The 24383-nt window shown below is 41.0% G+C and overlaps 1 pseudogene; it reads left to right on the top strand.

Annotated features, from left to right (window-relative positions):
* Positions 1 to 24383, top strand: part of LOC121282382 — an 82010-nt pseudogene that overhangs the window by 22819 nt on the left and 34808 nt on the right.

Here is a 24383-nt window from a genome sequence, read left to right as displayed (position 1 = left end):
ACTATAATAACTCCTAAATCCCCTTATTAATCTGGCTCCCAGTTACACCTCTGTTAAGGCAACAATAAAAACAAATACAGTTCAACAGACCCAGGCAAAGCACACAGTACCCTGGACAGTGATATTAACAGTGAGTTTTCTTAGCTTCGGTTCCTGTAGACAGCAGCTTGATGCACAGAGGGTGGAGGCTTTTCACATTTGTGTTAGATCTTAGAATGTCTTCTCCCTTGCACATAACCTCATCTCCTTTTTACATGTTCCACCTTTTTTAAATGTAAATTCCATTGTTCCAATATATCTTTGCAACTTTGCTTTCCTCATAATATAAGTATTTCATAGTACTCATATTATCAGTAACCTTTGGGAAAAATAAACACACTGTTTGGTTTAGCTTCTTTTAGCTAGGTGTAACATCCTACCAGCTCTTTGAAATTAAAATTACTCTAATTTATCTAAAAATACTAATTTTCCTCACACCTCACATTCTAAAACTTCAGGCAGGTATTAAGCATTTCAAACCTAGCTTCCCATTTGATAACTCAAAAGCTCTAGACCAGCTGTCTCCAATTCAATTAAATACCTGCCTGCACATGCACATGCACACAGAGAAACTAATCCAAACTCTACTATTATATCACCATTACAATAAGTCATAATAACAACAACAATAATTATTATATTTCCATGACAACCTCTCCTTACTGGCAAATGAAGCGACATAGTTTAAAAAGATAGCTTCATTTTCTTAACCCATCTTACATTACCTTTCACTATTTTATTACCAGATGCATGCATTAACAAAATATATATACAAATCCTTCGTATCAGCAAAAATCATTTCAGTCCAACGTCCAGGTTTTTAAATGTCCAATTTTCCCTTTTGAGCTTCAAACTCTTGACAATGCATCTGCAATTAGATTTTCTCATCCAGCCACATGTATAATCTGTAGATTAAATGAGTGCAGTAATAAACTCCATTTGAACAGCCCTTGCACTTCAGTCTCAAAATATGTCCAGAAACTTGAAAGGATCGTGGTCCTGTACAAACAATTGTTTCTGACAAATTGTTTGCAACGTGAATCTCAAAATGCTGCAACACTAACACCAGACCCAGAGTCTCCTTATGGTTGGCGGTGGGCAAATCGGCCAGGTGGCCTTTACATTTATCATCAAACCTTCTCCGTTAGGAAATAAAATAAAAATAAAGATCTGGGGACAGCATTTTCATGAGGTATGCTTTCAGGTGCTTGATTGTGATGCGTGGATTTTTTTTTTGCAGATTTTTACAGCTTTGTTTCATTATTTGCAGGTCTGCGGCTTCCTGAGGCAGCTGTCTGCCTTTAGGGAGCTCTCTCGCAGCGTCCACCTGTGCCCACTTTGACATCGTCACCAGCCTCCCGCCCGCCCCACCCCGGCAACGCTGATCTTTTCAGTGTGCATTCGTGAAATCGCGGCTGTGGGCCGATCGTGTTCGGGGATCTGGCTGCTCCCGGGCACAACGATCGTGCATGCCCAACAACTGAAAATTTCTTGCCTCACTTCCCAGAGCGAGCAGATACATAATGATAATCCTGCTGACCTTCTTTGGGATCATGTTCTGGTGAGACATGGAATGAGATTCAGAGCCAGGAGAAATGTGGTAATCTCCCCTTGCCTCCTCCTGGAATCTGGTGGCAATTAAGGTGTCACGGGCATGTCTCCCACATCCCACAACTGACCCTCATCACTCTCTTGAGGTTCCTGGGCCTCCTGATCTTCATCCTCCAATGAGCTGTCATCCTGCTCCATTTCGCCTTTTGCCAAGGGATCACCTCTTTGCAGTGCCAGGTTGTGAAGGGCATGACACACAGCGATGATGTGGGGAACCCTATCAGGAGTGAACTGTAGTGTGCCACCTGAGCAGTCAAACATCTGAAGTGCATCTTCAGAATGCCAATGATCTGCTCGATGCACCTGTGTCATCAGCTGGAGTTTCAGTGGGTACCCCTTATCCCCAAGTAGCCACCCCTGCAGATGTTCAGGCCCTTCAAACATCTGAGACATCTGGGATTGGCTCCGGGTGTATGAGTCATGGCAAATCCCATGGAACTTGGCACAAACGTGCATTATGTGCTTCTGATGATCACATACCAGTTGAACATTGATAGAATGATAGCCTTTATGGTTGATAAACATTAGGGATTGCTGCCAGGGAGCCCTTAAAGCCACATGGGTACAGTTGATTGTACCCTGCACTCTTGGGAAGCCTGAGATAGCTGCAAAGACATTGAATCTCACAGCCTGGCTATCTTCATCAAGAGCAAGCCTCACACAATAATGTGCCTTGCTGTAGAGGGCGTCTGTGACCTCCTTGATGCATCCATGTATTGTGGACTGGGAGATGCTGAACATGTCCCCTGTGGATCCCTGGAATGATCTGCAGGCAAAGAAATTGAGCATAGCCATCACCTTTAAAGTCACTCCACACTCCACAGGGCATTACGTCTTCATGAAGAATGTGGCAGATGTGATATACCAGAGCTCATGACAAGCACAGACAAATGTGGCATTGTTTCTCACTCATTTGTAATTAGGAGAGTCTTCTTTGGTATACTCTAGGTCCGGTGAGTTGCCTTCGTTGTCTGGGTCTCTGCTCCCAGCTCTCATGTTCTTGCTGAGGCTCCCTTGACCCCGAACCTCAGGTGGGGCCTCCTTGTCGCCTGTCCCTCCTTCTCCTCCTCCATTGAATTAAAGCCCTCAAATAGGCAGCATTGAGCCCTGGATCCATTCCCTTCTCTCTGAAATGAAAGTTTGAACAGATTAATATTTAATGCGTGAACATAGTGAAACTCACAATCTGTTACCAATAGCAACTGTAATGGTCTATAGCGGTTTCTGTCCTATTAGTCTTGTATCTGTGAGGTGCTAACAGACACATCGTGGTGTCCACAATGCAATACTTAGACTTAACATCTTAATCCAACAGAGGTTGGAGAAGGTTTGAATGACATGCATGACCTGACCTAGCTCAGTGCTCCAATCTCAGATCTGGCAAACTAATTAACAAAAGGTTGCTCGTGATTAATGACTGGATGCCCTTTGCCTCATTAAGGATGCCAGTTCTGGAAAGCACATGACAGTCCTCTACTTATGGAATGCTATATATGCTGCACCTGTGCCTCCTTAACCATTGCTGCGTTCCAAACTTTCACATTGCTTTGTGTTAATGTTGAAATGCTGCAACTGTGATGTTAAGCCATTGACTCCTGAATATCCCTGTTACAGTGCTGAAAAAGGCATGGCTTTCAATGGCTATCTTCTCAAGGAGGTCCTTCTCCTTTCTCTGTATTCAGACTCCAGTTTACTCTTGTTCCATCAACAATTTAGAGGGTATCCCCAGAAAGACCCCCTTAGCCCAGCAGTGCACTCCTCTAACATTGCCTCAGACCCCTCTCATTCAGAATCGCTTCGACTTTGGATTTATAACTGCACCATAACTTTCACTGAGAAAGATGGTGGTTCTGCATGATTATTTTGAGAACAGCTTCGACGCTTCCTCTCTCACGGTCTGCGTCCCAGAAATCCACCTGGAACTTCATGATGTGAAGGTTGAGTTCCCTCCTGTAATCCTCCGACCTCCCCCAGTAATACTGGGTCACATAGTTGTTGCCGTTGACATTCCTACCCTATCCTGAGCCCATCACTGCTGGAGTGCCCATGCCTCCTGTGGACCTCTACCCTCCCCAGCTAGAGGCTGTGTGCATGATCACCTACCGAGGAGAACTCCTCCCCAGAGAAAAGCTTCATATCCTCCTCCTCTATTATGTATTCCCCAAATATAGGCTGCAGATAACCATCACCATTCCAGTACAGAGACAGACAAGCCCATGGACAGTCAATGTGAAAATTCCCTGCAGACCAAGCATTATTCCTATTGAGTACATAACCCTTTCCCCAATCTGGATCTGGAGTATATCATGTTCGCCATGAATATTCCTGCTGCACCCCATGACTGTCTCAACCCATTGACCCCTAAATGTGAGGTCCACAGAGCCCCAGGACTGTATCTACTTTTTGACCCCGGACTGCAAGCCCCAGACTAAGGACTTTGACTTTCACTGAGTTCCCCATTATCCTAATGACTGGAGACCAGTCTGTCTCTCTTCTAACCACTCCCTCCCTCCTTATGAGTCTCCATGTGACCCATCCCTCCAGTGCCACACTGAAACACCCTCCCCATTTCCAATTTTAGAGTCTGTGTGCATCCCTGCCTATTCATACATGTAGTATCCCATTCGCCCCCTTGTTTGTTAACGTTTCAGTTTCTCTTGTCGGGCTCCAGCTTTCCACCCCTTGGTCTTCACTCTGCCTTCCATTGTTCCCTCTCTTCCTCCACCCCATTGCAAAGCCTTTTTACCCCTTTCCCTTCCATTGTGCCCCCTTCTCCTCCACCCCCTTTCAAAACCTTCCTGCTCCCTTGCCTCCGGCCGTGTCTTCCACCTCCCAGAACCCCTTGCAAAGCCCGCCTGCCCCTTTGCCACCTGTGTGCTTGTTCCCCTCCCCGCACCTTACACCCAACGCTACTCCATGCACCTCTGTCAAAATGCCAGTCTCTGGGATCCTCAGCTCTATCTGAGGTCCTGCTGCACAGTGGTGCCTTTCAGGACAAGGGAGGCACCCACCTGGAGCAGACCATCCCTTCACTACTACCTCTCCCCCCACCATTCTCCCGGTTGCAATACATTCTCTGCCTGAAAGTTGAGCCCTGCCTGAGGACCGCTGCACAGTGGTGCCCTTGTGACTATGGAGGCAGCCACCGGAAACCGTCCAGTCCTACAGCCCCAACAGTGTGGAGTTCCACTGGCATCGCAATGAGACTGGCGCGGCGCTGTGGCATGTAGGCTGTGAATGTTGCACTCACCTCGAAGTTGTGAGAGAAATGAGGTCCAGCCTGAGCGTGCCACTCTTTTTCAAACGAGATTCAGACCGATGTGATTTCCCGCTGGTGTGACACAAGCTTGGAAGGCAGCATGTGATTCTGCTAAGCAGTTTATTCAATGAGCATTCATAACATGGCAATGAATACAAATAGCATCCACCCCACTAGTCAGCGGAATACCCAACCTGCCAATAACCCGCCATCGGGGGAATTGGAAAGCATTTTTATGTTGGCAGGTTTCTGGTTTTTTTGCTCCTGCTAAATTCTCCATTTCCGCCTGCTACAAAACTTGCTGTGGGAAGGATGGGAAAATTCCTACCCATACAGGAAATGTAATAGGAAGGAGACCCTTGAAACTTTTACATTGCCTTGAGCTTTCTGGGGTCCCCCTGAAGAAAGCTTTTCTAGAAATTGGACAATATTAATGACACAGTTTCCAAGGCAATGATTGAGAAAAGCGCCTTTCGTTAGCCTTTATTGATAAATAAAATTAGTTTATGGTGACCTGTGTTGATCTGGCTGGTATTGGACTGTAAATTGAATACTCAAGGCACATGTGTGAAGTTGTGAGAACAGATTTATAACACATATATTGGATTTAAAGCTCTGCTGATTGCCATGTCCAACATATTGATTGTCCTTGAATGCATAAGAAGCTGGCTGGTAGTTGTTATCCTCTGCTTGCCCTTGCTCTGGTCTCAGTCTTCCACTGTTCTGCAGCGCAAGTTCCCTTGGTGCCGTTCACTAGTTTCAGGGCTGGACTGAGAGTATTTTCCTGGTACTAGGAGCAACATTTCTTCCTGTAGGCTCCACAGAACAACTGGAAGGATCAAATTCCTCATAGGTGCAGATCCATTTCAATTGGGATCCTACAGCCATTTGCACATGTGAGGCACCCAACTTCTATTCTTGGCAGGTGACCTGCAAATGCCTTCCAATGAATTTTTTCTTAATGGAAAATGTATAACACACATGTTAATCCAAAAATGACCTTACTTTGGGCAGGCAGAACGTAAAGGAAAGAGGGCACAATGTAATCGTGAGACAACTGAAAGGCACAAAGTCAGTCACCAGAGGACGGCAAGTTAAGGTGATCACTTGTCATGAGGAAACATTTTTGAGTGTTGTGATCAAAGAGCTAAGGACAGGTGTGATCAGTGATAAGCAGGTCTGTGCTGACAATCCTTTTGATCACATGTAAATTGTTGGCTACTTCCCCAACATAAGAAATAGGAGAAGTATTAGTAAATAGAATCTCTGGAGCTTGTTCGGCATCCTTTATTATAATTGTCCAACATTTTTTGGCACCTACAATTTACCTGAACTTGCACAGTCCAACATGACACTAACCAACAGAAAGATCCATACCAACCTGGACCTGAAGCATCGAAGGTTCCCACTCTTCCTGATCCCACAATAACAGAACATAGGTCTGTCGAACTTCCCCACCAATTTCTTAGCCTCTGTTTATAGTATAAATACAAGTTTGGGGTTATAATGAAGGTCGACAATCTAGATGACATTGTAGAGGAGATAAGTTGTTACTCATGAGAAGGTGAAGATGATATGAATATAAGATAAGAACTGTTATTTTTCCATTGTGATTGACCCTTTTCAGTGATAAAGCTAATGACGTATGGAATTATTTCCTACAAACGGTAAACGCAGTGCATAAAAGAGAGGTTGATGCTCACAACGCACAAGCTGCAATATGGCAAAGCTTCTACTTGGAACAGGTAAGCCTGTTTTACCTTTTAATTGCCTTTGATATTATTATAAAAACATGCTTTATATTGAAAATGACTAAATATCGACTGAGTTGAACTCACCAGATATATTCAAAAAGGCTGAACAACAGCATTTAAAAGTGACTTAAACAATAGCTCCTAAGATGGCCGAACATTCACATAGCTGTACCTTACAAATTACAAAGCCACAGCAAGGAGCTGGGCTGTCTAGAAGTATCCCACCAGAGACTATCAAGTAAGATGGATGACCAATCTCCTGAACCTTTCACAACAAATCCAGACATAAATTGTGTATTCAGCTGGGTGTAGACCAAGCCATTAAATCAAACACTTTGGACAATGGACCCCCACTGAGAATAGAGCTCTGCCAGCCATATAATCTAATAATTTTTAAACAATGGACTTGGAACCGTATGAGTATGACTATATTTGGATAACTGGCCAGTCTGTGAGAGGAATATGATGAGAAAGCTAACCCACTCTGTGTTTTAAGAAACTGCTTCCTTCCCGGCCAGATAGAGTGAGACCAGAAAGACCCTCAGTTGGCACCCTCTCTTTCTCTCCAGCTGTCCTGCAAGCTTGTGCCCTGCCTGTTTTTTGGCCAGCCACACACTGCAGGCGGTACCTTAAATATCAATGCAGCATTTGCTGACTCCAGAGGAAAAGACAGAAATTGTCCAACATGTTTGAATCATCTTTCTACAGAATCCAGAAAAGCCATTGAGCCCAGTCTGAAACCATCCAAGCCATTGATCTACAGGATTATGTACAATTGACCTTTGTTGGACTTGTACCCCATTTAACCTACCCTCCCACTTTGTAAGTTACTTCTATGTGTCTGTGTGTGTGTGTGTGTCTGTGTGTGTCTGAACTCTGAATACAAATGTGAGTGAGAGTTGGCGTTTTTTAATTAATTTATTTAGATCAGGTGTATAATACATTCTAAAGTATCTAAAATTCAATATACACTAGTCCCTAAATTTTCATTTAAAACTCACAAAAACCTGTCTGTGTGTGTCTATTACTGCCACAGCACTTAAATAATTAAATATTCACTGAATTGACATGCTAATTCTTTAAAAACACCTGTTGTGGTCAACTGAGGAGTAGAAATAGAGGGGTGCCATTCTATCAGTTCTCACCTGACCTGAACAATACTAAGAACTATTTTTGTAATTTCAGCTTTAGGATTTAAATGGAGATTAGAACAAAGTGAGAATCCTTTCTCAAATTCAAGCCTCATTATAAATGAATTGATTCTTTGCTGTGTTATCTGAAGACACCTAATTGTTGAGTAGCCTGCTGTCAAATGCATGTTTTGATCAAATTCAAAAGTACTCCCAACAATCTATTGAATTATCCACTGCTGTTTCTCCACAAATGCTCTTTGACAGTAACATGCATCTGTATGATCGTGTTATGATGCAATATAACATCCAAGTACAAGTGTGCAGGTGAGCAACCGTGGTTCTATGCTAATTCTCAGGTTTACCTATTTCCGTTTTTAACTAATGGTGAAGTTAATGAAAATAAACAGACTTAGATTACATTGGGTGACAGCAGTATGACTGCAAGAAATTACTTTGCCTGGCATTTTTATCAATAACATGAACCTATTTAGGATTAACTGATTAAATTAGCAAAGGAGTGTAATACAACCACATTAGAAATTGATTAATTGCAATGCGATTTGCCCCAGAAGATTTCATTTGTATGTGTGCAGTCAGAGAATTGTTTGGCATTTCAATTTCTGTTCATTTGACTGAAATATTTCCATGAGTAATCAAATAGCACCAACTATTTGTTCATGGATAACAGTGTCGTGACTTGTTCTTTCTCAGGCTGCCTGCTTATTCCAGTTTGGGGTGTTAATATTTACATCAATTACAGTGCCCGACATTTCAAGTTTATGGAAATCTTAATATCATTCCAATATTTTCAGATGCATTTGAAAATTGGTCTGTCTGTAGAGTTTAATATCACTACTTCCTTAAACTATATCAAATGCATGACAACCTGAAGGAAGATTTTACAGCTTTTGTCATTGAAACAGTTTTACATCAGTACTTTCAGAACCAGAACTAAATGGAGTAGTTGAAAAGTTAGTAGCTGAGGTAAAATAATGATTTGGAGGATAGTTTTAGTGAAATCTGCTGCTGTTATGTAAGGTCATTTAGCAATGCATTTCAAAACCATTGAGCTGGGAGGTCAAACTGACGTTACTTTAGTTAGTCTGCAGCTAGATTATAGCCACATGCATTAAATGCAAGTTGTTGCGCCTGCTTTCAGTACCTCTCTATAAAGACCCAGCTGAGATAAGAAGATCAAGTGTCCCATGTTGGTAAATCAATGCATCCTATCAACCTCAAAATAAAACAAGAATAAGTCACATTTATATGTCACCTTTAATGTAGAAAATCACTCTATTTCTGTAGAGCCAGGAGGAGCAGGAGCGCTGCCCCTCACATCACAGGCTTTTAGATGCACCACCTTCCCTCCCCCATTTTCCAAAATGTATTTCTCCTGCAGGGTGAGCTAGCTTAGAGGCAGGACTGACGCTGACAGCTCATCCCAAAGGTCTATTTAAGGCACAAGGCCCAATGTAGATCCTGAGCCCACGTGTGTTGATGATCTCACTAAAGGGCAGCAAATAGGTGAGGAAAAGAGTTTGACCAAGGATCGATTCTTGATGGTTCCTATTCATTCATATAATAGCATTGTTGTGAACCCTTGAACCTTTCAGCATATTTTGATCATAATTTTAATGCTTATCCTATATTCTTCATTCCAGTGGTGGTCTTGTTGGCGTGCCTGGAACTGGGTGAGTCTTTGTGCTTTTCAAACTTTGTTTAATTTTATGAAATGAGTAGAAGCTCTGTCCTGATCTTTTTTCTTCATTCTCAGGCTCTGCCAACAGACTGGTTTGTTACTTTACAAACTGGTCTCAGTACAGACCAGGAGAGGAGAAGTGCAAGCCAGAGATGTGCACACATCTGATCTACGCTTTTGCTGGGATGAAGAGCAACAAAATCGCCACCTATGCATGGAATGATGTGACTCTCTACCACTCATTCAACGGCTTTAAAAAGAAGTATAATTATTCTATAAATATTGAGAACATGCTTGCAATGCTAAATATAGACGGAGGCCCTTACTGTATTTTGTTGCAAATTGAAAATTTATGCCCAATTATATGCAAATATAGCATGACTGACCCAGTCAGATGGCTGATATATGGGTGAACTTAGGCTATATTGATTTGTGTCCCATTGGCAGAGATGAGTCAATGCCCAATGGGTCTGACAATGCCTGAAACAATCATCATATTGCCTTATAAACAATAAGACACTTAATATTCATTCAACATTGCAATTCGAAACCCTTGAGTTGGTAGATCAAACTGAGAAGTTATATTAATTAGTGTGCAGCTATACTTGCCACATGTATCCACCTGGAGCAGAAATGCAGATGTTTGCTGATAATTGCACAATATTCAAGAACATGCAATATTCCAGAGATACTGAAGCCGGTTCTATCCATATGCAGCAAGAGCTGGACAACATTCTGGCTTAGGCTGATAAGTGGCAAGAAACAATCATGCCACACAAGTGCCAGGCAATGACCATCCCCAACAATAGAGAATTTAACCATTTCCCCTTTAAATTCAATGGCATTACCATCACTGAATCCCACCCCATCAACATTTTGGGCATCACCTGACCAGAAACTGAACTGGGGCAACCATGTAAATACTGTGGATATCAGAGCAGAGTAACTCACCTCCTGACTCCCCAAAGCCTGTCCACCATATCCAAGGTACAAATCAGGAGTGTGATGGAACACTCTCAACTTGCTATGATATCTGTGACTCCAAAAACACTCAAGAAGCTGGACACCATCCAGGACAAAGCAGTCCACCTGATTAGCACCTCATTTACCAACATAAATGTTCACTCGGATGCACAGCGGCAGCAGCGTGTACCATAGACAGGACTTACTGCAGCAGCTCACCAAGATTCCTTTCACAGCACCTACCAAACCTGTGACCTCTACCATCTAGATGGAGAAGGGATGCAGACGTGTTGGAATATCACCACTTGCAAGTTCCCCTCCAAGACACACACCATCCTGACTTGGAACTATATCAATGTTCCTTCACTGTCTCTGGCTCAAAATTCTGGAATTCCTTTGCTTATAGCTCTTTGGGCACTAGATGGACTGCAGCAGTTCAAGAAGGTGGCTCACCATGGTCTTCTCAAAGGCAGTCAGGGATGGGCAACAAATGCTGGCCTTGTCAACAATGCCCACATCTCACTAAAGAATAAAATAATGAGATTATTTTATGGTTTGTGGGACATCCCCGCATGATCCTTATTCTCTTTCCTGTGGCACATCTTATTGTGAAATGTATGTTCTGCACTGAGGTATTTCTGTTCAATTAAAATTTACCACCAAAAGGAGAAAGCAGTAAAAAGATTGGGATAATAATGCTTTTCAGCAGTTGCTGTTGTGTTAATTAATGCATTTGCTTATGTTCCTTATTCTAAGAGAACAATTTGTTCAATTTTATAACAGAAATGGAAACCTTAAGACACTCCTGTCCGTCGGAGGCTGGAACTTCGGAACTTGGAAGTAAGATGAAAATATTTTATTTTGGGATTGGGTGAAAAGTGCTTCTTTTCCTTTTGCCCATAATGTAAAATAAACTGGGGTCAAAGAGAGAGATTTGCAAATGATAAATATCTAGATTACGCAATAATGAGTGAACTATGAGCATTCTGAGCTCTCAGTAAAATACAATTCAAACAATACTTATAAGATGATTCCTGCCTGAAAGGGTAGGTTATCAAGGGGAGATGGTGGCATAGTTATAACATTGCTGGATTAGTAATCCAAGGCATAGACTAATGCTCTGAGGACGTGGGTTCAAATCCCACCACAGTAGCTGCTGGATGTTAAATTCAATTAATAAATCTGGAATTAAGAGCTAGTCTCAGTCATAGTGACCATGAAATTATTGTTAATTGTTGTAGAAACCCATCGGGTGGACTAATGCTCTTTAGGGAAGGAAATCTGCCATCCTTACCTGGTCTGGCCTACATGTGACTGCAGACCCAGAGTAATATGCTTGACTCTGAAGTAGCCTGGCAAGCCACTCAGTTCAAGGGCAATCGGTGATGGGCAACAAATGCTGGCCTTGCCAGTGACACTCACATCCCATGAAAGAGTAAAAAAATTTTCAGAAAGACTCATTTGAAGTTAATAAAACCCATCAAGATTGATTGAACTGATCATCAAGAGCAGCAACAATACAACATGTCACAACTATATTTTTGTACATTATAATTGGTTTCCTGGTACATTTTGAAAGTGTAAAATTTATGAAGATCTGAACAGTTCTCTTGGCAATTACTGAAACCAAACTACACGCGTTCTGATCTTGTTTCCCATTCCACTCTCTTCCAGATTCACCGCTACGGTTTCCTCAGCAGCAACTCGCTAAATTTTCATAAAGTCTGCGATTAGCTTCTTGCGCCTTTATGGGTTTGATGGCTTGGATATTGACTGGGAATATCCTCGGTCAAGAGGAAGTCCCCCACAAGACAAACATCTCTACACTGTGTTGGCACAGGTAGGATCAAATGTGTTTAACAGGATGCTTAGTCTACTAGCTAAAAAAAGCACCTTTCAACCCTTTATGTAAATTTAAGTTTCTTCTCAAGGTCCTCACCAAGGACATGAAACATAGGAACAGACATAGACCATTGGGCTCTTCCAGCCTGTTTCGCCATTCACTGAGATCATGGCTGATCTGGAACATAATGATCTATTATAGAAACTGTTATCGAGTTGATCTTCAGACAGCATTTTTTTAGTGGAAACATTTGGCTTTATTTACAAAACAGCAGCAGCAACTACTCGTGTGCATCAAACTCCATAACTAAAGAAGAAATCTCTTGTCGAGGTTCACCGTGCTGCTAACACATTGGTTTACACAGATCATGTGATCTTACAGCACAGGATTATTCTTAAAGCTATAGTCCAAAATTTCCCAAAACTATAATTACTACAGAAACAGGTGTAAAATACACTTTTGCACACTTTGTGAAACATGGAAGTGAAATGTTCAGATATGAAATTTATGAATTTACATAGCAATCTAGTTTGATAGCAACCTCATTAGTTACTGTGATAAAATATGCCTGTTCTGGCTACTGTGCTTTAACAGCTATCCATTTTGGCATTTGAAAATCTGTATTTTTTGTGTAGATCTGTTGCTAAAGGAAACATTATTCATTTTCGACTTCTAGGAACTAATGACAGCCTTTGAAGCTGAGGGAAAAGCTCTGGAAGAGCAAGACTGCTGCTGTCAGCTGCAGTTGCTGGTGGGAAGAATAACATTGACATTGGCTATGAGATTCCTCAGCTTGGAAAGTAAGTATCCACGTTAGTCCCACAGGAATTTGTAGTTGCAAGATTAACTAGTTGGCAGCTGAGCCATACAGACCTCGAAAGTCCTCAGTTCGGTCTCCAGTTGATGTTGAGTTGGCTGAATCCAGCTGAGACAATGTTAAAGGTGCAAAGACTGTTTGGTATTGCTGTTCTCATAAATCCCCGACTTAAAATACATGCATCTGCTCATTGGGTTTGGATTGATTTGGGCTCTGCTTTGAATCTCTATACTGTTAACTGCCTATCATTGTTGACTGTCAACACTTAGATATCAATATTGGTTCATCGTGTGATTCCAGTAGAACTGTATTCTGGTAAAGAGATAGAAAAACATCTTATTCTACCAGTTTCTAAAGCAAGATGAAGGTGAGAGGGGTAGTTTGTGGGGAAGGTGGAGATAGGACAGGGGCAGCAGGGTGAAGGAGAGAGGGGCATAGTGAAGGGGAGATGAAGAGAGAGGGGTTGATTTTTCCTACTCGTCAAACATTCGTGACGTGTGAGCTTAGCTTCTTGCATGGTTTTGGGTTTGATAGTTTGATTATTGTCTGTGACTACAGCATGAATGGGAGATTCTCAATATGGGAATGTTGAGAAAGCTGTACAAATTCTTTTCTTTCAATGAGTAGTAAAATATGAAAAGCAGAAAGTGAGAAATAGAAGATAAAATTTAAATTATGGGCCACCTTTCACAGATTTTGGATATCCCAAAAATATTCAGAGTCAATAAGATATTTTGGAGCATTGCAGACAATGCTGCAGTTCTTTGAAATGCAGCAACCAGTAAACCCACACCAAAGTATGAGAAACAGCAATGAGATTTAGTTATTATTTTAGCCTATACATAGTCACAGAGCTAAGCAATGGTCTTGTCAGTGGCTAGATGGAGTTCTTTAATCCGGCTTTCAAGTTTAGTCAGCAGGCACACCTCAACAAGGTGAGTCATTGTTTGGACCACATCAAAACTTGCAGCTTGGATGGTCTTGGTGACCCCACTGATGAGCTAACCGCATTTAAGCAATGAGATGATCTGAATCTTCTTAGTGATGATTGAAAGATAGATGTTGTTCAGGAAACAAGGAGAACACCTTGTTCTTCTCTTTATTTAACAGAAGTATATCTAAGTTGTGTACGAAGTGTCCATACATTAAGATTGCTCCTCATCAATCATTATGTAGTCTATTACTCTTTGACTTTATATTCTCAGTCAGGTCCCTGAAGGTAAAGGCCCTGTTCTCAACAATTGGGCTGTGATGTAAAAGCTTTATGTTATAGACTCTGCTGCATTGTCCTCTGGGCAGACCATACCTTGAGTACTGTATCCATTTCTAGCCACCTTGGCACTCGAGGGACATTCAAACACTGGGGGCAGTGTGTAGAGAGTCATGTGGTTGAAACTGAGTGCCATTGGTTCCGTTCATTGGTGAATAATGATTCCAGTTGGGTTCGACAATGGGCGTGTGAGCCCATTTAGGAATCTAAATAAGGCTCTTGTTTGTTTCAGATGAGCACTGGCCATTTCAAAAGCTGCTTGAAAATCGAGTTGGGCAGGCTTCTGGCTGTCAGTGACAAGCACATTTCATTAGTCTGCCATTCCATTTTTCAGCATCAATGGGGTGGTAGGTTAAACAAAAACACCTCAAAAGTTTTAATATACTATAGGAACACACAAAGGTGATATTGGTTGCTAAGAGGTAGTACTCTTGGCTCTGAGTCAGACAATTGTGAGCTCAAGCCCCATGTGAGAACTTGAACACATTCTCAGTGAACACTCCAAGATATCAGTATAACTCAGATCTCTTCTCATGCAAAATCTTGGACTTTTTCAATGTGATGACATACGATTTATTTGGACCCTGGAGTCATGCCACTGGAGAAAATAGCCCTCATTATCCTTTCCCAAATGATAAAAACACCCTCAACCTTGACTTTAATGTGGTAAGTGTTCATGAAAATAGAATCCAATCATATTTATTATTCCCAGCGGTTAATTATCTTCAACCAGGTTGTTTGAAAAGCCCTTCTAGCATATGCTTTCATGTTTTTTTCCTGTAGAACTTTGCAATGAATTACTGGAAAGATCAGGGAGCTCCTGCAGAGAAATTGAACGTTGGATTCCCTACATACGGCCATACCTTCAGACTGAGCTCATCCAACACTGGGGTTGGAGCTTCAGCATCAGGGCCTGGACTAGCTGGGCCATACACCAGACAGGCTGGATTCTTGGCCTATTATGAGGTATTGCTACTGATGCAGCTTCTTCATTCCAATTGCAAATATCAATTAATCAAGTATTGAGTTCTACTCTCCAAAAAAGCTCAAGTGTATTGTGAGAACATCTCCATAACCTCAATCATACAAACATCCTCAGGCAGGTTAATAACATTTTATAATGTATCTTAAAAGCATGTGCTCCCCTTGTGCAGCTCAAGTGATGAAAGTACCCAGGATGGCCCAATTTAAGGCAGGCAATGCATTCTGATATCCTTACCAAATACACCCCCATCTGACCATCTGTCCCATGTATGAAGATCCTGCTGCCTCTGCCAGCATCACAACACATGGCCTGGCTCAGCTTAGGTACCAAAGGAGCAGGAGCTGAAACATGTCATCATACTCTGATGAACAGAAACGTAATGCCATACCCTCCATCATCGGAAGGTGTTTGACTGTCTTACTCTGGCCATTGTTGTCAGCCTTGGAAAATACACAAGGAGGTAAAGTGGAGGATATAACCTTTTACATCCCCCAAATCCCCTACAGGAAAATCCAGTCAATCCTGAGCAGTTTGTGTGCCAACCCCTTGTGCTATTTCCACACTGTTGGAGGGTAAAGAAGCTGATGTTGTTGCCACCTCTTAAATCAATCTCTTTATCATGTGTGTGAGTAAAGTCCAAATGCTCCTTTGGCTCCCCCAATTCCTCAGATTGGGAACATGCAGTGTGAGGAGTCATTGATTTTTTATTTAATGAAAACTAATATTCTTCAGCATTCACTTTTTATGCATTAAACTATTTTTTCAACCGGAAAAATAGAACAGTGGTCCCAGTCTAAGGATTGTAATTGAGAGAAAATGATAGCTGAAAAAAACTAACAAAGAGAAGTAATATGAAACAGGTTGTCAGTGTACATTGAGAGCATCGAAAACCACCGATCATTTGTGACCACTGATGATTTGAATGCTAATGTCTCACTCTTCTCATAGATCAGCACATTTTTGAAAAGTGCCACCATGAAATGGAATGCCCCACAGATGGTTCCATATGCTTATAAAGGGACGGAATGGCTTGGATATGACAACGTGAAAAGCTTTAAAGACAAGGTATCTTTGATAAACTGACGTCCTTTTTTATTTGTTCTTTTGATGCAATATTTGTTATAATGTATAACTAGCTTGTCCGATAAGCATTAGAATCACTAAATCGATCAACTGAATAACTGAAACATTACACCATTATACATGTGATGATTAGAGAATGCCTTTTGTAAGAAAAAGTATCTAACATTGGCCTTGTATCCCGAGCTGCAACTTGGGTGAGGTGGCCAAGGAAAATCACACAGAAAACTGCCAGTGTGGCGACGCTATGAAAACAGTTCATTTATGCCTGCAGGGTTAGCTATTTGAGTGGGTTTTCATTTAAGATGGGTGAGATATCTTCAATATGCTGATTTAGTCACATACTCAAGAGTGTTGGGAGAAGTTCATATATCTGTCAACTCACCTCTTTGTAGTCAAGCTATAGTCAATAACAGATGCAGAGACAGTTTCTGAAATGACTCACTTCACAGATACTAATATAGCAATATCAATGATATTTGGAATATCTGTTTTAATGGTCATTACTGTAAATCTCCCCTGGTCTATGACAGAAGTTGAATAAAACAGTATTCATGCAAAGGTAGCAGAAGACCTTTGGGCATTTCCACAATTTTAGAAGACTCTTTTTGTATTCAGCTGTGGTGTGTTGTGAATCCCAAAATATATTTGGGGTAAAAATTGTTTGCAAACAAGGATTTGTGAAATTAATTTGTGGACAATGTATTCCAGATTGAGTGGATGAAAAAGAACACCATTGGATGAGCTACTGTGTGGGATCTTGCTCTGGATAATTTCTCTGCTGCTTTCTGCAACCAAGGACCTTATCCTCTCATTAACACACTGCACACTGGGCTTGGAATTTCTGCAGGTAAATGTCAGGATTCTTTATACTTGGTGCTGATGACTTGTTGCTAATACAAAGTCAGCATGGACATCAACTAATAACTAAAATAACCTAGCAATTGTTTGGAGCACCCAAATATATTTCAATTTCAAAATTGTTAGAACCACAGAAACCGGACTACTAGAATAATGCTGAGCATCAAGAAGCATCAATTTCCGAACACAGAATAAGCCCTAAAGTAAAATAGTGAAACATGTATATATGTTAACAGGCTAATTCATGAACCTGTGCTCACTTGTGCATCTAGTATGAATGGCCACTTAAATAATTTGAAGATCTGCATTTTATTATTGTGCCATTTAAAAGGATAATAAATTGTGATACAAATTGATCAGCTTTGTATCAGATGGGCTTCTGTAACATTTGCCACACATTTTGTGTATCTTGACTAAAAGCAAAAGTATAATTAAATCACACTTAAAAATTTGCACTCGAACAAATAGACTCCAGACAGAATTGGTTATGTCACAAGATTTCCTCAGTAGCCCTTATTGAACTGAATTTCCAATCAGCTCGGTCTGGATACTGTAAGGAATTGAAGTATAGTTGAAATTTTCAATACAGCAACAACCTTTGACTGAGCAACATTTTTCTTCATGTGTTACTAAATTTGAAGCAAGCAATGAATTAACGGATTTTATTTGCTTCTAGGTTGTGCTCCTTCTAAAGCAACACAGGCACCTCCTACTCATGCCCCTGGTGGTGGTGGCAGTAGTGGGGGCAGCAGTGGCAGAAGCAGGTTCTGCACTGGCAAAGCTAATGGCACAAATGCGGATCCAAAAGACAAGAACTAGTTTTATCAATGTTTCAATGGAGCGACCTATGAGGAACAATGTGTTACTGGATTAGTCTTTGATACTTCCAGTGACTGTTGCAACTGGGCTTAATGAGAAAGCAGAAGGTAGGCTTGCTTATTAACCTAAGTAACAGTTCAAAGCAGGCATTCTGTGGAGAACAATAATGTTGAGGTGGTGTAAAATATCAATGTAGCCTTTATTGGAAGTCCGAAAGGAGTGCATTAGGAGTTCAAAATAGATGGGTAAAATTTAACAAAATGCAGTTCACTGGGTGTTCAGTTCCAACCAATCCTGACTATATGCGTGTCAAATGAATGTTGGTTCATTTTTCTAGTTTTGGGTGGGTAGAAATGCATGGTATGTTCTCATGTTGGTGTTATTTTTATTGGTTCATGGGATGTGGGTGTCACTGGCATGACCAGCTTTTATTGCCCATCCATAATTATCCTTGATTAGCTGCTGTCTTGAACCTTTGCAGTCCCCACAGCAGTGCTCTAGTATCCTGCAATGACATTTTCATAAAACAAGGTTACTGGGTTTTGTTTCAGCCTAAGCTGCTCTTACATAAATGTTCCAGAAACTGGTTGTGGAATTGGGGAAGACCTTATGTATGGTCCTGGTCAGTTTTGTTGGGTGAAGAATTGTTCTGGGGGAAGAAGAAAGGAGAGGAAACAAGAAAATAATTACAATTAAAAATAGACCCAATATATCAGATCTTTAATGGTGCTGATGTGATATTGAAATATTATTGTTGAATAAGAGAACACTAAAATAATCTTCATTTTTCCAGCCTGCCATAAATCTTCATTGGGCACCAGTGAAGCTGTAACTGGTCTTCAAATTACTTACTGAGGTGACACTACTTTGTGGATAATGACCATTCATGTACCACATCTGATTTGTCTCAACTGAAGATATAAATTACAATTTAAACAGCAAAATAAAAATAATTGACTCATTAACAAAACAGGTTGCTTGTTTTCTTTTATGAATGAAATGATAGCACCAAAGCTGTGGGCCCTGACAACTCTCTGACCATAGCACTGAAGACTTGTGCTCCAGATATAGCCACACCTCTAGCCAGGCTATTTCAGTACAGCTGCAACACTGGCAACTGCCCAGCAATGTGGAAAATTGGCCAGGTATGTTCTGTCCACAAAAAGCAGGACAAATCCAACCCAGTCAATTTCGGTCTACTTTCAATCATTAACAAAGAGATGGAAGGTGTCATTGACTGTGCTATCAAGCGGCACTTACTCAGCAACAACATGCTGACTGATGCTCAGGCTTGGTTCCAGCAGGGCCACTCAGCTCCTAACCTCGTTACAGCCTTGGTCCAAACATGGACAAATGAGCTGAAGTCAAGAGAAAGGTGACATCAAGACAGCATTTGACCGGGTGTGGCGTCATGGAACCCTAGCAAAACTAGAGTGACTGGAAATCGGGCGGGGAAAACTCTCTACAGGTTGGAGTCCTACCTAAACAATGGAAGGTGGTTACGGCTGTTGGAGGTCAATCGTCTCAGTCCTGGGGCAACACTGTAGGAGTTTCTCAGGATAGTGTCCTAGGCCCAATCATCTTCAGTTTCTTCATCAATGACTCACGCTGCATCATGAGTTCTGAAGTGGGTTTGTGTGCAGATGATTACATACTGTTTAGCAATTCCTACGACTTCTCAGATACTGAAGCAGTCCATATGGATATGCAGCAACACCTGGACAACATTCAGGCTTGGGCTGATAACAGGCAAGTAACATCCATACCACATAAGTGCCAGGCAATAACATCTCCAATATGAGAAGACTTAACTGTCTGGAGGAGGGTTTAAGCTAGATTGACAGGGGGATGGGAACCTGAGTGGGGAGACACAAGAGAGGATACAAAGATAGGAATGAAAGGCAGACAAATAGAAAGCAAAATTGAAGGCAGAGGAGATAAGGGCTGGCAGCAAAGAGGGCCATAGTACAAAAAAAAGTGTAAAAATGTTAAAAAGACAACTCTAAAGGCACGATATCTGAATACATGGAGCATTCACAATAAGGTAGATGAATTAACAGTGCAAACAAATGTTAACAGGTCCGATATGATTGCGTTTATGGAGACCTGGCTGCAGGGTGACTAAATCTTGTACCTGAATATCCAAGGGTACTCAATATTTAGGAAGGACGAGTGTGGAAGGCAAAAAGGAAAAGGATGTGGCATGATATTGTTAGTTTAGGATGAAATTAGTGTAATAGTGAGAGAGGGTATTGGCTCAGAAAATTTAGATTTAGAATCAGTCTGGGTGGAGCTAAGATGCAACAAGGAGCGGAAAACATTAGTGGGAGTTGTCTATAGGCCTCCAAACAGTAGTGGTAAGGAAATTAGAGATGCATGTAATAAGGGTGCTACAGTAATCATGGGTGACTTTAATCTACGTATAGACTGGGCAAACCAATTTAGCAATAGTACTGTGGCGGATGAATTCCTGGAGTGTTTACGAGATGGTTTTTTTATAACAGTATGTTGTAGAACTGACTAGGGAACAGGCTATCCTAGATTTGGTATTGTGCAATGAGAAGGAATTAATTAATAATCTTGTTGTGCGGGATCCTTTAAGGAACAGTAACCATAACATGATAGAATTATTCATTAGGATGGAAAGTGAAGTAGTCTGGTCTGAAGTTAGGGTCCTAAATCTAAACAAAGGAAATTACGAAGTTATGAGGCATGAGTTGGCTAAGAATGATTGGGGAACTTCATTAAAAGGCTTGATGGTGGATAGGCAATGGCTAATGTTTAAGGAACAAATGTATGCATTGCAACAGCTATATATTCCTTCCTGGGTGCAAAAGTTTACTTACCTGTGAATTTATTTTGTTTTGGGGATGAAGGAAAGAGAGAACAAAGGAATCCAGGGAAAAGATGACAGCTTTAACAAATCAAGCAGCTGTTATGACTGGTTCCTGAGCAACGTCCCCCAGATTTGTTAACTTCATGAACGAGACTCCAATTTTGTTATGCTCCCGGGTGAGGAGGAACGAGCAGACTCCCCCTCTTTATTCAACCCCCTCAGTTGGTCACAATAAGGTTAATTTAAAAGGGACCTCTTCACCCCGTGGATACCTTTTCCCAGTCCAAAAACTGTTTTAATGTTTTAGAAGGAGCCAATTTAACCAGGCTTTCTTGAGTCAAAGAAAGAGTAAGTTTATTAGTTGCTAAAAACACAAGATAAAAATAATAGGCATATGAACAAACATACGAACAAGGAGCAGGAGTAAGCTATTCAGCCCCTTGAACCTCCTCCCACCATATAATAAGATTATGGCTGAACAGATAGTAACCTTAAATCTGCATCCTGCCTACCCCTGATAACCTTGCTTACCAAGAAGCTATCCACCTCTGCCTTAAAAATATTCAAATACTCTGCTTCCACTGTCTTTTCAGGAAGAGAGTTCCAAAGACTCATCACTCTCTGAGAGAAAAAATTTCACCTCATCTCTGTTTTAAGTGGGCGATCCCTTATTTTTAAACAGTGACCTCTGGTCCTAGATTCTCCCACAAGAGGAAACATCCTCTCCACATCCACCCTGTCAAGGCCCCTCAGGATTTTATATATTTCAATCAAATCACCTCTTAGTCAACTAAATTCCAGCGGATACAAGCCCAGCCTGTCCAACCTTTCCTCATAAGACAACCTGCCCATTCCAGGTATTAGTCTGGTAAACCTTCTCTGGACTGCTTCTAATGCATTTATATCATTCCTTAAACAAGGTGACCAATATTGTACATAGTACTCCAGATGTGGCCTTACTATTGCTCTGTATAACTGAAGCATAACCTCCCCATTTTTGTATTCAATTCCCCTTGCAATAAATGATAACATTTTATTAGCTTTCCTAATTACTTGCTGTACCTGTATGCTAGCCTTTTGCAATTCATGCATTAAGATACCCAGATCCCTCTGCATCTCAGAGCTCTGCAATCTCTCACCATTTAGACAATATGCTTTTCTTTTATTCTTCCTGCCAAAATGGACAGTTTCAGATTTTCCCACATTAGACTCAATTTGCCAGATCCTTCCCCACTCACTTAACCTATCTATATCTGTTTGTAGCCTCCTTATGTCCTCTTCACAACTTACTTCCCTACCTATCTTTGTGTAGTCAGCAAATTTGGCGACCATCCACCCATCCCTTCATCCAAGTCATTTATATAAATTGTAAACAGTTGAGGTCCCAGCACTGATCCCTGTGGCATACCACTCATTACATCTTGCCAACCTGAAAAAGACCCATTTATGCCTTACTCTCTGTTTCCTGTTGGCCAGCCAATCTTCTACCCATGCCAATGAAAACACAACACACAGTAGTTGAGCCCAAACAAAAGTTAAAAAAATAGACAAATCAATCTTAGACTCTCTGTGAGGAGCAGATGGCAAAACATTGTGGCCATTAAGTTGGGTGATTCTGATAGATCTGACTTTGGCAGTTTAGCAGCTAGTTTGGAGACACTTGGCTCTGCAGGTTGGCTGAAGAAGCTGTTCTATTTCCTTTCTTGATTGCAGCTTTGCTGACTTGCCTTCAAAGAGAGAGAAGGAGATAGCCTTTTTCCTGAAAGCTACAGGGATGCCTAGTTGATCTCCATTTGCTGTGACTCTAGCACATACTAGCATACACAGACCAGGTCGGCAGCTTGCCTTTAACCCATGTCCTTGTGTATTCTTGTAAGGGAAAAACAAAGATGTCTTTCGTGCAGGCTCTGTTTTCTTTCAACTCAGACTATTTCTACATTCTGAGATATAATTCAACAGATGATTTTGGATGCCTGCTGAGGTGTAGCAATCAGTCTCCATTGTTTCTGCAACCACAGGAGATTAAAGTTCAGTCTTTTGCATTTCATGTCTTCCTTTCAAGTGTCTCTGTCGGAAGTAGGCCTTCACACCTTTTTAGCTGTGATATTCTATGTTCGCTCTGGATTAGACAACCAAGCATAATCCACATATAAATTTTCCAGAAATTGGTTACTTTACATTCTCGGCCATCATTTGCTCAGTGTTTTTGTTTGTATGTCTTTTTTAAAAACACATCCTCCTTAACAGTTCAATATGCCCATAAGTAAATTGGGACTGTAATCTACTGTTGTGCACAGTTACATTGTATACTGTGTCTGGGGGCTGATTCTAAAATCACACAATTATCATGTTCAGGTGCTTTGTCGATATTTTGCACCAGTTTCTATTGAGAAATAGTCAAACTATTTTTATTTGTGTGATTCTCTCCTAGTTTATTTATTAATTGTAAAACCTCTTTTCTCATAAACAAGTAATTTATCACAACAATCAATTTAATAACATTAAAATACAGCTATGAATACTTAAGATACAATTTTATATCATCACACTGAATTCTGATAAATACAATGACAAACCAGCACATCAGCAAATTCATTTTCATTTTGCTTTAATTGTTCATTCATGTTTTGAGGCCATGTATTGCAGCAAACAACCCCAATGTAGGCAAACTTTCCTCATGCCTTCTTCACCTGCCCTTCTCCCTTCAGTGCATGTACTCATAAGTCTCTCTGCTCCTCTGCACTTCTCAGTATCTACCATTTATTGTGTATTCCCTTGCCTTTTTTGCCCTTCCCAAATGCATTACTTCACATTTCTCTGGACTGAATTTCCTTTGCCACTGTTCTGTCCCCCTGACCAATGTCTTGATATCTTTCTTCAGTCTGTAGCTTGTTATGATGTGGCAGGTGGTATATGCCAGGTGGACCAAATCCACAAGGGAAACTTGGCCAAACTAGCACAACCTTTTCCATTTCATATTTATTATGAGAAGATTTGTGCACTGAATTCAGAAATAATGAGTCCACTAACAATTTTAGAGGTTTTAAAAGGTAAATTACAACATTGATTACCAAAAGCAAATAATTCAAACACATACATAGGATTACAGCTACTTGATATTATAACAAATCCCAAAATTCCTAATTAACCTGACTTCCAACTACACACCCCCTTTAAGGCAATAGTCCAAAATAGATTTTAAATTTATGAAATCAATCCAGCAAGATTACTACATACATCCAATTGATAATGGAATCCCAGAGGCTTTTTAACACAGCTTTAGCTACTGGAGCAGCACTTCTTCTTCAGAGTGGCTAGAGGCTTTTTTCCCAAGCCTGTTTCACATGCTGTATCTTTTAGATCTTACCTGGCCACCCCACATATCCTTTCATCCTTCTTTGTATATGTTTCTCT

The sequence above is a fragment of the Carcharodon carcharias genome, chromosome 9, assembly GCF_017639515.1.
Source record: "Carcharodon carcharias isolate sCarCar2 chromosome 9, sCarCar2.pri, whole genome shotgun sequence".
Lineage (NCBI taxonomy): Eukaryota > Metazoa > Chordata > Chondrichthyes > Lamniformes > Lamnidae > Carcharodon > Carcharodon carcharias.
The sequence above is the reverse complement of the archived record's forward strand: the minus strand, read 5'-3'. Positions and strand labels throughout refer to the sequence as shown.